A 12,398-nucleotide genomic window follows, 5' to 3' on the forward strand; every position below is an offset into this window, starting at 1 on the left:
ATTTAAGGCATTGGGTGAAGCCAGACATGTGCAGCTGCATACGTTTGCGAGCCCTGGAAGAGTAAGCAAATCCCCCCCACCCCCTACGCCTCTGTTTGCACTTGATGTTGACTGTGGACCCTTTAGCTCCTCTGGGGCTAAGAGGGCTCAGATTATAATGCAACCTTTATTACAGGGTCCACGATGCGCCGCCGGTTGATCCGCAGAGGGCTGATTGGGGCGGGCTCCCAGGAGATGCCGGCAGCGATGTCTCATTCATGCCTCCCCTGAAGGCTGTGGGTTTAACTTTAGACTTGTATGTCTCACTAATCAGTGCACACAATGGACGTCAACAAGAGGTCCCAGCAGAGAGGTAAATTACACCGATCTAAGCCGGCGGAAGGTATAAATGTGAAGGGCACACGCTAGCTAATCAGAGAAGACGCGCGGAGCCGCAGAGTGAACCAGGGCGGTGAGTTAATTGGTCATGTTCAACCTCTTCGACGATGTGGCATTGTTTGTCAGTTGCAACAATCTTGCAATGAATGTTGATAAAGAGTGCTTGTCTGCGTTTAAATACAGGGTGGTTGTTCTTTGATTGACATGGGGCCACTAAAAGAAGAAATACTTAATATTGATTGAATGATTTTAGATGCAGTTATGCATGTCTAGAAGGGTTCCAGCTGGTGTGCAGATGGGAAGGAATGCACTATCCTATGCCTAATTGTTTCCAACATTTAATGCATTGCAAGTGAGCTCTTGAACGCTTGCAGAAATACAGCTACAGATGTGATTGCACACTTGTCTGTCTTGGGCAAAAAGGTAGAATAATTTTACTCATGGGGGGTTCGTATGCATTACGATAAGAATGGGAAAATGTGCGCTCAATATAGCTACTGTATATTTGCTTCCATCTCCTGCCATCTCCCTCTGATCTAATTTAATATTTTAAGGAGCACAAAGATACAAAGGAATGCTTCTTGCACACATGGATATAATTCTTTAGTTTTTGTATTTCTTATTGTTACATTGCACGGCAAAGTGATCTTAAGCCGGTACCCGGTGTGAGACTTAATGTCCCGCGGACACATGAATAAGTAGCAATGCTTTCAATGCAAATGTCAGCGCACAGTGGGTCTTGTTGTGCCAAGATGTGCCTCTCCGTTGCCTAAAATTCTTCAGGTTGCAAATGCCCATCATTACTGCGCGCGTCAATATCTAAAAAAAAAAAAAAAAAGGGTAATTGACGCGTCAGAAAACCCAAAGTTTCGAAAGCTTTAATATTTCTCGCCAAAAATTCGAATCTGAGATGATATAATGGATCCATTTACGAAGTCCCTCAGATTTTGCAAGCGTGTGTTTTGTGTAAATTGAGCATTGTACCGTTTTTGCTTCGCCCGGTGAAGTAGGTTAGACCGTGGATCATTCGTACTGAATGTAGTCTTGTGTTCGGAATGTGGCGTCCAGGATGGAGCTTATTGAAGTGACTATACAGGTAGTCATGTGGTTTTCTTAAGCACGGGCTTGTGGCTTTGGAGAGCACTGTGCGCGCCCTATGATAATCAACACTGGCTACAGTTAATGCAGCATCACTTCATCACATTTTAGACATAGATATGTGTGCATTATTTGTCAGGAAAGTAATCCTTCACACATGAATAGTATTACAATGTTCCTCTACCCACGCCTAGCCTTTAATTTATGTGAGTTACTTCCCGCGTTCTCGTGTCCATGTGCCCTCTGTTAGATCTTCAATTGTAAAACGAAAATTGATTTAAAGAGCCCATTTGTTATTGAATGTGATCTCCCCCCTCTGAAGTAAGTCCTTTCTCTGGTCGTATATTGTGACCGCAGCACCCCGTTTTGTGATTACCTTTCATGACTGCGGAACTCTTTTGCCACATTCGCCAAATGCTAAGAGTGCAATAAACTGCACTCATGGTGTTGATCTGGTCCAACCAGCGGCCAGGTGGTGTTATTGCATCTCTATTGAATTAGAAGTTGCATGAAACATGGGGGGAGAAAGACATGGCGTTACAAACACCGTCATTTTCTTTTAAATAGCATGGCTCTTTTGGAAAATGCAGGTCTTGCTATGTTACTTCACTTTTGCCCCTCAAAGAGGCCTCCTTGGGACTGAAAAAGAGATTGTGAACATCTGGCCAAAAACCCCAATCAAGATTGCAAAGCTCACCCCAACAATGTGTCTCTGTTTTGGTGGGGTTCTGCATTAGATGACAGAATGATGTAAATATGGTCAAGCTTCGGATTTATTGTATTGTATGGTTTAAAGTGTCTACGCTCATGCAGGATTTAATGTGTTTTTGAGGCTCAAAATGTAATGGTATGACATATGCTCTGCACAATCAGGTATACTTATTAAAAGGTATCTTAAGCAAGGAAACGCTCTTCCATTAAAAGGGAAACCCCTCTAGGAACCATTGGCATCTCACCATCTCCAAGGAGTAGCAATAAGAAAATTGGAAGATTTAGGTGATCTGTGAGGGGCAGGTTGCAGCAATGCAATAACCGGTTTGGAAATACCGAACAAATAACTTATTCTGAAATTAAGAGGTAAATCGGGAGCAGCCAATAGCACCACTCTATGCTCGCCACATCCTGATGCAAATTATGGAGGCCTCTCCCCTGTTTCGGCCTTGCCACATAAGTACATCTGTGCCTGCACAAATGGACGCTTTAGTCATTGCTGTTCTCATGCCACAATTTCAGGTCTGATCTGGCTTTGTTGGTTCGCCCCAAGCCTCACCCCACTCCCCCGGAAATGACTGAACCGTTGCACTTAGAAGCCCTAGCGGAAGATTCCCTGGTCAGGGGTCTAAATAGCATAGCGTCGGCCCATTGCATCCTTTTACTGCACAGTAACTGGCAATTGCAGAAAAATTTAGCAATATTTTCTGAAAAACTGGACAGTTCAATTTGGATCCGTCCATTCAAAAAACATTCCCCCTAAAATGTGGTAAATGATTTTGGAGCAAGACCATTTTAACAGTTTTTTGAGCCTGAGGCACCAACACATTTGGCGACTCCCCACCGAACCAATGAAATTACGGGAACCAGAATTTTTGGTCACCCACCCCACGACGCGATCACAACCCACAGCTTGACATGCCGTGCTGGCAGCGATCAAAATAAGCATGGGTGCCCCTTTCACCCTTGCTGGAATCGGACTAATAAACATGGGACATTTCAGGGGAAACATTAGCAGTCCATGATGTGCCTAAGAATATTGGAAATTGGGAGAAAAAAAAAAGATTTTTACTGCCAAGCAAGTGGACCTGAAAATAAGGTCGCCAGAAGCTTGTGACATGTGGCAGGCTCTCTTCTGTCTGGAACCAACTGCATGTAAACAACCTACATGGAAAGCAAAAGCATGCAATGGGCTGAACAATTTATTTATTGTACTTATCAATTTATACCATGCCAGGAACCGCAGGCATCAGGGAGCCAAAACAAACACAAGGGGACAACAAAAGAAAACAAGACATACATGAATCATACAAAACTTAGACAGGCGTCTCACTCCAAAAGGAAAAGTAATCTTTCCTGAAAGAGCCAAGTTTTCAGAGAGCACAGAAAGTATTCACATTTTTGTGCAGCCGAAGGGAGGGAGTTCCATACCTGGGCTGCCCGTATGGCACATGCCCTCCCGAGACCACCCACCCTGGTAAACATTGGGACACTAATTGTCCCCTGATCAGAAGAACGGAGAGCTCGCCTGGGAGTGTACAGAGTTATGTGGGTCTGCAGGTATTCTGGGGCCTTTCCAACAATGTTGCAACAATGCCACCTGAGTATGCAAAGGCATACCAATTCACAGAACACAGCACAGTGAGATAAGATATTTTGTACAGGATCACTGTATTGTCTATTGGAAAAGCTGGGCTTTGGGTCCAAAGCCTCAATTCTGGCTACACAATCAAACGCTCCCGACTACACTTTACGCTCTTCAGTGGGGTGGGCGGGTGAGTTTTTACAACCCTCTTTTGGAGAAACCAACTCTGGACCAGCACCATACTGACGCAATGCTAGTTTTCATAACTAGCTAGATCTGGTGCAGGGGAGGTGTGACTTACTACCAAGAAAGTATATATATTCACGCTCAAGGTTATCAACCTCAGAGAGAGGAAAGGCTGAATCGGCCTGGACGGAGTTTGGTACCCCAATCTGTCATATGATCACGGACCTCGTCATCAAGGGCTGAGCTATCTTCTGGACCATCATGGCACTTAAATGTACCATTATGCGTTTCATCATTGGTTTTTGCACGTGATTGACAAGATCCCCACAGAATGGTGAGAACACTACAAGAGTTGTGCTACATTTAACACACACACGTTATCGACTTTAGTGAATACATAAAAAATGACATGAATCGATCAGATCGGAACATATTCGTCAACAAGAATCAGGAGGCATAGTGCCTCTGTTGTGCACTATACGATAGTGAAACGCGCTATTTATGTTTTGCAAAACATATATGCACTTACCTTTTGTAATCAGGCAGCCCCATGGCAGTCTCTTCTGTCCTCCCACAAAGACCTCTATGATTTAGGATCCATAGAGAGACTGAAATCTGCTAGTCAGACATCTAATATATTGAACGAGTCAATGAACTGCAACAGCAAAGTGACTGCCTTCTTCATTAGTTTGGCCCCCAGTGAAATGGGAAGTAGTAGATGTTTTTGAGCCATGGTTAAACGCTTGCTTGATTCACTGGTGCAGATGCTGGACATGGGGAGGAAGAACAAAATATAACTTTGGTCTGAGCTGGGGCAACTGTGGCCAAATGCACATGGGTTATCCTGGGGGAGGACGAGGGTCCAAAAGAGAGAACGATTCATCCTTAGGAATCCTTTTCAAGGGACCTCATTACGGGTCCGGTGGTAACCGTGCCAATGCTACCGGAGGGTTCCCGCCGGACCGGTAAATATGTACCTGTGCCTGACCTCCGAGTGCCACCGGGAGATTACAACCTCGGCAGCCCGGAAAGTCAGGTGCCGGTAAAATGTAAGTCCCCATTACCATGGAGTCGGATAGAACTCTATGCGAGTAGGGACACGGAAGCAGTGGCACCATTGCTAACTGTGCCAGCACTTCCGTGACGGCTTGCCTACTACTGTGGCCGCTGTGCCCGGCAGAGTCAGACCGGTCGGGCACGGCAGCGCCAGTAGGCAGACCTGTAATAAGCCGGTTCGGAAACAACGGTGGCAGTAAGCTTACCGGCATCCTTGTTTCCGGACCGGCAGGGTTGATTTGAGGCCCAAGGTATCCCGAATGATGATAGTGCAAAATTCTGAAATGCGGGGCTGAGGAAGAGGGGGCAAGGTAAGGAGAGGAGTTAAAGGAAGGAGAGAGTGGGTCATCAGGAAGAAGAGGGAATAATGGGGATGGTGTTTAGCATAATCATGCATTCTAAAAAAAGAGGACGCAATCCTCTGACCTTCTGTTTTTCATTTTTGGCTATCTGGTTGTGTGGTAAGCGCAGCCTCTAAGCCTAAACTATTAGAATGGCAGGAATTAAGAGAGACATTGAGATTGGGTCAGATGAGGGACACACAGCCTATGGATTTTGTTTGGCTTTCTAGCCACCTATTGACTGCCCATTGTAATGCAAGTCCCTATTATCATTTCTACCCACTACTTTCCCCAAACACACACCCTGGGATCTCTTGGAGCTATCTCTGTGCAGTTAAGGGGATCCATTGTTATTTCGAAGAAGCCTCTGGAATGCTTATGACTTAATTGCACCTGTAATTCTCTCCTGGTGTCAGAACTATGTCTTAACAAAGCATCCATTTGGTAACTTGGATTATAAGCAATATGTATGCCCTTGCATCCGTTCCTTGTACTGAATTCCAGTTACAGACAGGCACTGGCAACACCAACAATGTTGGCTGTTGTCTAGGCATTCGATAGCCACTGTTATCATATGCCCAGGTGGGGATTATTCTCCAACTGTTGCCATCGCATGGCCAGGTAGTTTTGTATGGATGTTCCTGGTAAATGCCTATACCACGCCAAGAATAAAAGCCCAAACTGTGGGTTTTGCCAATGCTTCTTTCAGTTACCTCTGAACTGTAATAAGCACCAATGCCTTGATCTACTGGTGCACAGTAAAAAGCAGTGTTTCAAATGGGTCCCAAATTTTAAAAAAACATGACAGTAGAGGGGACATGCAATAACCAATCAGTCGTTGATATAGAGACAATGGCTTCAGTAGTGATTCGTAATATAATGCTTTTGTTTTGGGATCACCATATTCAAGCCAATGCAGGCAGGAGACATTGGAGAAGAACAGGTGAACATTAGCATATTCTATATTGATCACGTTAGGATGTTTGGATCTATGTTGCGATAAAGGCACTGTGTTTTTAGCTACAGCTATTAGGTGTCGCTTGCGCCACCTATAAGACAAAACTATTGCATTAGAGCACAGATAGGGCGGAATGGCATATGAGGAGAACACACAGCCTGTAAGTGTTGTTTGGTTTTATGCACACCCATTGACTGCCCATGGCCATGTTAATCCTTACAGACATTCCCACCCAGTATTGCCCCTCTCTTCCCAAAACAGATCCTCCTGGGAACTCTTTGAGCTTGCTTTAATTAAGCCTTACCATCAAACTTGGCATTCGATAGTGCCTGCCAGAGTTTTTTCAAAGTGGTCTTCTGAGAGTTAATGGCTTAATTGGAGTTGTAAACCTGCTAAGGGTGTAATAAAAATGTCTTACCATGTCTTGAGCCACACGATTTATAAGCACTACGTGTGCCCTTCACTGAAGTCCTGTTAAAACCAAGCATTGGCAAAGTCAATAATTCTGCCAGACACTGATATTAAATGTCCAGGTACTCGCACCATTTTGCACCTGCTACCATCAATGGCCAGTTAATACCAGTGCGGCAGTGCCTGGCAAGTGTATTGCCCTTGCCTACACAAAAGCCCAAACTGTTGGCATTGAACATGCTTGTTTTAAGGAGCTGTAGAACGGTGTACAGTACATGAATGAGGCCCGGTACACCAAATCCCTTCCACCATGTTCCTTTATGTGACAAAAGCCATGCGATCACTCTACCCATCTAATGATGACACAGGGTGCCCGATCATGGATCCTGAGCAGAGGCTCCCCAAACTGGGACCACGCAAAGGAGGATACAAATCAGGTGAAACACTCGCCATGAGTCAAAAGCGGTGCCTGCCGATACCAAGGGCCTGGTCATTGGTCAGCAGACAATGGGCCTCATTATAAGTTTGCCAGTCAGGAAACCAGGGTGCCGGTAAGCTTGCCGGTACCGTAGTTACCGGACCAGCAAACTATGAGTTGGGCTCGCAGGTGCATTTCTGCCCGCCAGGTCGGACCTGGCGGGCAGAGCGCCACTCGCCTGCACAGCATGTCAGATGCACAGGCACTCTTATAAATGGTGCCGGTGCATCGGACCTCCCCATTCCCATTCAGCCCTATGGGGCCGAATGGGAATGGGGAGCATCTTTTTACCGGCGTCCGCAAATGGGCAATTAATGGGTCCGGCAGGGCCGTAATGACCGGGTAATTGCCCATTCGCGGGTGCCTGAAAAAATAAATGTCTCCAGCTACCACCGATGTCATAATGAGGCCCAATGACTACATCACCATTCACCATGTAAGCCACCAAATTCCGGTGGGTGACGTCCACATACCATGAGAGGTCTGGGCCGTGGCGTGGGCGCAGAGCCACTGTCGGGTATACTGGGTAGACTGGGCTGCAAGTTTCTTGACGGACTGAACGGGAGTTGAATGCGGGTCAACGAAATCACATTGCATTAAAGTCACTTACATTTCAAGCTTCTATCATCAGGGGCAGATAGACTGAGATCTCTAAGTCTGTGTTGACTTCAGGGATAGAGTACGTGGGAAGGATCCGCCATCTATTACAGAAAATCGGTTTTAAGGAGGCTATTATGAAATCACAGTAAATGTAATCATTGAATAGAACTTTACCCACAAAAGATCATTCCTTAGTTTTATTCTATCTCAGTAGGGTTTTTGTTTTTTACTTGAGCACTGGCCATTGTAATGATCTGGTGACATCCATTAATTTAATATACTACAAGGAAGAATGGTAGAGAAAGAACACATGTAACCGTCTCTTTGCTGTCAATTGGGGTTGGGACGAAAAGGCTAGGAAATCTTCAAACAAAATAAACATCTGAGGTTAATCATTTTTTTAAATAAGGTTACATGGTTAAAAATGTATCATAAAATGTAACCTTTAACATTCTTCAATACAATAAAAACAAGGCATGAATATACCAAACAAAACAATATTATCACATAATAGTTTGGAGAAAAAAATAAAATGTTTAAAAAAGTTAAAAAAAGGAAAATTATTATTCTTAAATATACTTAAATACTAAATTCATAAGTACAACTCTAAAATACAATTAGTTCCAGATGTATCATACATCACATACAACACAGCAAAATAACAGAATTTCATCCAGATTCTTCCAAGAGCAAAGATTGTCCTTGCCAAAAGATAAAACCAGTAGCAATGCAAAAAAACAAAGCCAGCAGATTGTTGATGAGGTAGTGGGAAATGACGGATTCCAAACACGTGTGATCTTGTTCAACGGTTGTAGCTGCAAAGATTTAAAAAAGGGTAACTAACGGCAGTACGGTTGATGTCGGTCGTCCCGCAAGGCAGTGATTCCAAACAGTTTAACCATCCCCCAAAAATAAAGATTTCCTCAACTTTTTCCAACAAAGTCCACCTTTGACCCTGTACTGCCGCGCCCAAAACCAACAAGTGTTTCCTTTTCTATTGCAGAATCTATAGTTCGCCAGTTCAGGTTTTAACACACCATGAGCCTCATTATAAGCTTGCAGGTCTGGAAAGAAGAGTGCCCGTAAGCTCACGACATCCTTGTTTCCGGACCGGCATACTACAAGTCTGCCTGCCGGAGCCACTGTGCCCGACACGCCTGACCCTGCTGGGCGCAGCAGCCACGCTAGGCAGACTTGTCACTGGAGCACCAGCACCATTGTTAATGGTGCCGGTGCTCCCGTGTCTCCACTCCCATAGATTCCGATATGACTCCATGGGAATGGGGATTAACAATTTACCGGCAGCTGAGTTCCCGGCCACCAGACTCAGAATGAGCCGGTGGCACCAGGAGATTAGGCGCTGGTAGCACAGCCAGGGTATCCACCGGACTCGGAATGAGGCCCCATATCTGACCAGAATGTCCTTAGTTAGAACTAGGTTCCATTTCAACTTAAGGAAAATCTTCCTACCAGGTTAGATTGCGAGATATGGGGCTAATACTCCCAGCTTGTTCTGCGTGTGGCCCAAGTGATTCAATGACACATACTTGTGCATTCCTTCTATAGTGGCTCTCCAGTCAAACCCATGCAATCATCTTTTGACTCTTCCTGGGTTCTCCAATAGTTCCAAAAATTGAGGAACCAATTTTGTTGAGGAGGTCACAAAACAAAGAGTACTCTAGAAACAATCCATTACCTCTCTCTTCCAAAATGACCTTCAAGTCAGCAAATAGGGCGTCTTCCACTGGACACAAGACCTTCCGGTAGAATGACAGGAGTTTCCATTGTGCTCTTGACAACATTGAAGTGAAACCAAGCTCGTACCTGATCGCGTATAGTGACACCAAGTTTGGAATCCGAAGAGCCCTCCTCCAGATCAGCACTTCCAGACATGGCTAGTACTCCACGATAGATAATGCTTGTATTTCAACCCCATATACATTCTAGGGGATCATTTTCCCCTCATAGAACGTAACGATTGAGAACACAGAGAGCCTGCCAAATCTGGCGTCCACCCTACTAAGCGGATTTGACATCGGAGGTTAATATAACACCTGCTTTTGGAAACCCCATTGAGAGACCTACCGGGTGCCGTAAAACAACCACCCCGGTCCTCGAGAGCTCAGGCCATGCCATGTTTTCAGGACAGCCACACAGAATCCAAAGGAGGCAATGGGGTTTGAGCCTATGCCGTGTGGATGTGAGAGTCATATCTAATGGAGGTCTCCCAGCTCACTTGTTGGGGTTGATGGTGCAGATACCATGCATTATTCAAGACGCAGATATTGTGCAGCAGCAATTTAAGGAAAAATTATTTCCCAAACGGGAAAAAATATTGTGGATGTTACGAAAGACATACCTCACTGTGGCCCCAATAGTTTTCATAGCAACCCCTGTTATCCTGAGACTCTCAGCTCTAAAAGGAGCTACCTCCTGAGTCTCACGAATCCCACAAGATTCAAAATGCAGGTGCTTTTCTTTGCTAACTTTGATCCTGGAGATAGCTCACACGTTAAGCGTTTACCTCTGACATGGGGAATGATGCAAGTTCCAATTTTGGCAGGGTGCACTCACCCCTTCATCCTTCCATGGTCGATACCATTACGTTGGGTAATAATAACAGTGTTTAGAAATGGGGGAACTTTGACATGAAGGTCTTTATAAAAAACAGATATTAGCATTATTATTGTCCAGAAAATATTCCATGCAGGCATTCCCTAGCAGCGATGTAAGTGATGCCAGTGACAGCAAGGCTATACATTTTGACTATTATTCCTATCTTCATTGATTAGTTTCTATATAAAATCTATTTCTATGAATCCATGAACATCAAAGGGGGTGTGATGTCACTGTGTGTGATGTAATCAGTGTCGCATGTCATTTTCTGTGATGATATAAGGGTGTCTGTCGGGGTGTGACGTCACTTTCGCTACTCCTATCAGCACGGCTAAACGGTTGAACCAGTCATTCATAGTGCTTCACACCATGGAAACACACAAGTAGTCAAACTGTGAAAGAGACTGAGGTTCTAACACACAATGCCTGCCACAAATGTCCACATTAATCAAATGCATGACCATGTACAGATGAGTGTCTTGTCTGCACCAATCAAATGCCCGTGTGTAACCCAGACCGCAAGTGCTGCATGCATTCTGTCTGTAACAGTTTTTGTCTTTGGCATTTGTAATATCGTCCAATGCCCAATCCCCAAGTCCATCAAAGAAGCATGGGTCACACCACTCCTGAAAAAACCCACCCTGTACCCCACCCTTCCCAACAACTACCACCACATCACTACCGTTCCCTATTTCGTAAAATTCCTCGACTGCACAACTTACTCCTAACTCCAAACTCACCTAGAAACAAACAACCTACTTGGCACCAGACAATCTGGCTTCAGGCCCAGACACAGCACAGAAACTGCCCTTCTCGATCTTAAAATACAACTTGATCACATCTGCGACACAGGAGACCTTGATATCCTCCTCTTACTTACCTTTCAGCTGCCATTGACCTCGTTGATCACGACATCCTCTGCCACCACCTCAGATTTGTTCAACTTCTCCATCAAAGCAGTTGACTGGATAAGGTCCTTCCTTCGCAAACGCACCTCCAGAGTCTTCGCTGGGTCCGAATCTGCGGATCCCACGCTGTCTCCTTTGGCGTCCCCCATGGATCTTGCCTTTTCATCCACCCTCTATAACATGTACACCAAGCCACTCTTCGACCAACTGGATAAATTAAACATACCTTACACCAATTTTGCGGACAACGCTCAGGTCCTCCTCAAACTCACTTTCAACTATGAACTTGATTCTTACAATGTCAAGCAGATCTTTAGCATCATCCAGGTGTAGATGGCAAACCACCACTTATGCCTCATTGATGATAAAATAGAACTACTCATTGTTGGCCCTCCTTATCATCTCAAACACCTTGACCCCGGCTTCAACTCCTTCTCATCGACGGCAACATCACCCTGTTTCTGCCCATGTCAAAACTCTAGGGGTATACCTTGACACCAAAATAACATGCACGAACACGTCAAGGCTGTCACCTCACCTGCGGCCTACTCAACGAAACTCATTAATCTATCTAGGAAATTCTTCACCAGCGACAACTGCATCACACTGACCAGAGCCATCAGAGGTAGAAAACTTGACTATTGCAACACCATCCTTGCAGGTACCTCCTTGAAAACCCTAAAAAAACTGCAGCTAATCCAAAACAACGTCCTCAGAGCAGTGTGGGGGATGAAACTCTCCAACCACATCTCCAATGTGAGACGCAAAGCCCACTGGCTTCCAGTTCAGGCACGCATAGAGTTTAAAATCCTATCCATCACCCATCACTGCACACATAACACTGCAAACCATACTACCCCACATATCGCATCTCCAAAAGATCCATCTTGTGTATTCTGCGCCCCTCCGCCTCCACCTCTCTAAATACCCCAAGGTTCTCCAGAAAAAGAGCAGGAGGATCTAGCTTCACCACTCCCACCCTCTGAAACATGCTCCCCCCAACATCAAAGAGGACCCCTTCTACATGTCCTTCCGCAAAAAAGATTAAAACATTTCTGTTCAACAAGTATGA

At 45.0% G+C, this 12,398-nt stretch overlaps 1 protein-coding gene across 1 annotated transcript in view; it reads left to right on the forward strand.

Annotated features, from left to right (window-relative positions):
- Positions 1-315: 315 nt before the first annotated feature.
- Positions 316-12,398, forward strand: part of LOC138516815 (progonadoliberin-2) — a 105,159-nt gene continuing 93,076 nt past the window's right edge. The window contains exon 1 of the mRNA XM_069632228.1: positions 316-451. The gene's annotated coding sequence lies outside the window, so the exon portion shown is untranslated. The remainder of the gene's footprint in view (positions 452-12,398) is intronic.

Source organism: Ambystoma mexicanum, chromosome 6q (genome assembly GCF_040938575.1).
Source record: "Ambystoma mexicanum isolate Mex_15411 chromosome 6q, UKY_AmexF1_1, whole genome shotgun sequence".
NCBI lineage: Eukaryota > Metazoa > Chordata > Amphibia > Caudata > Ambystomatidae > Ambystoma > Ambystoma mexicanum.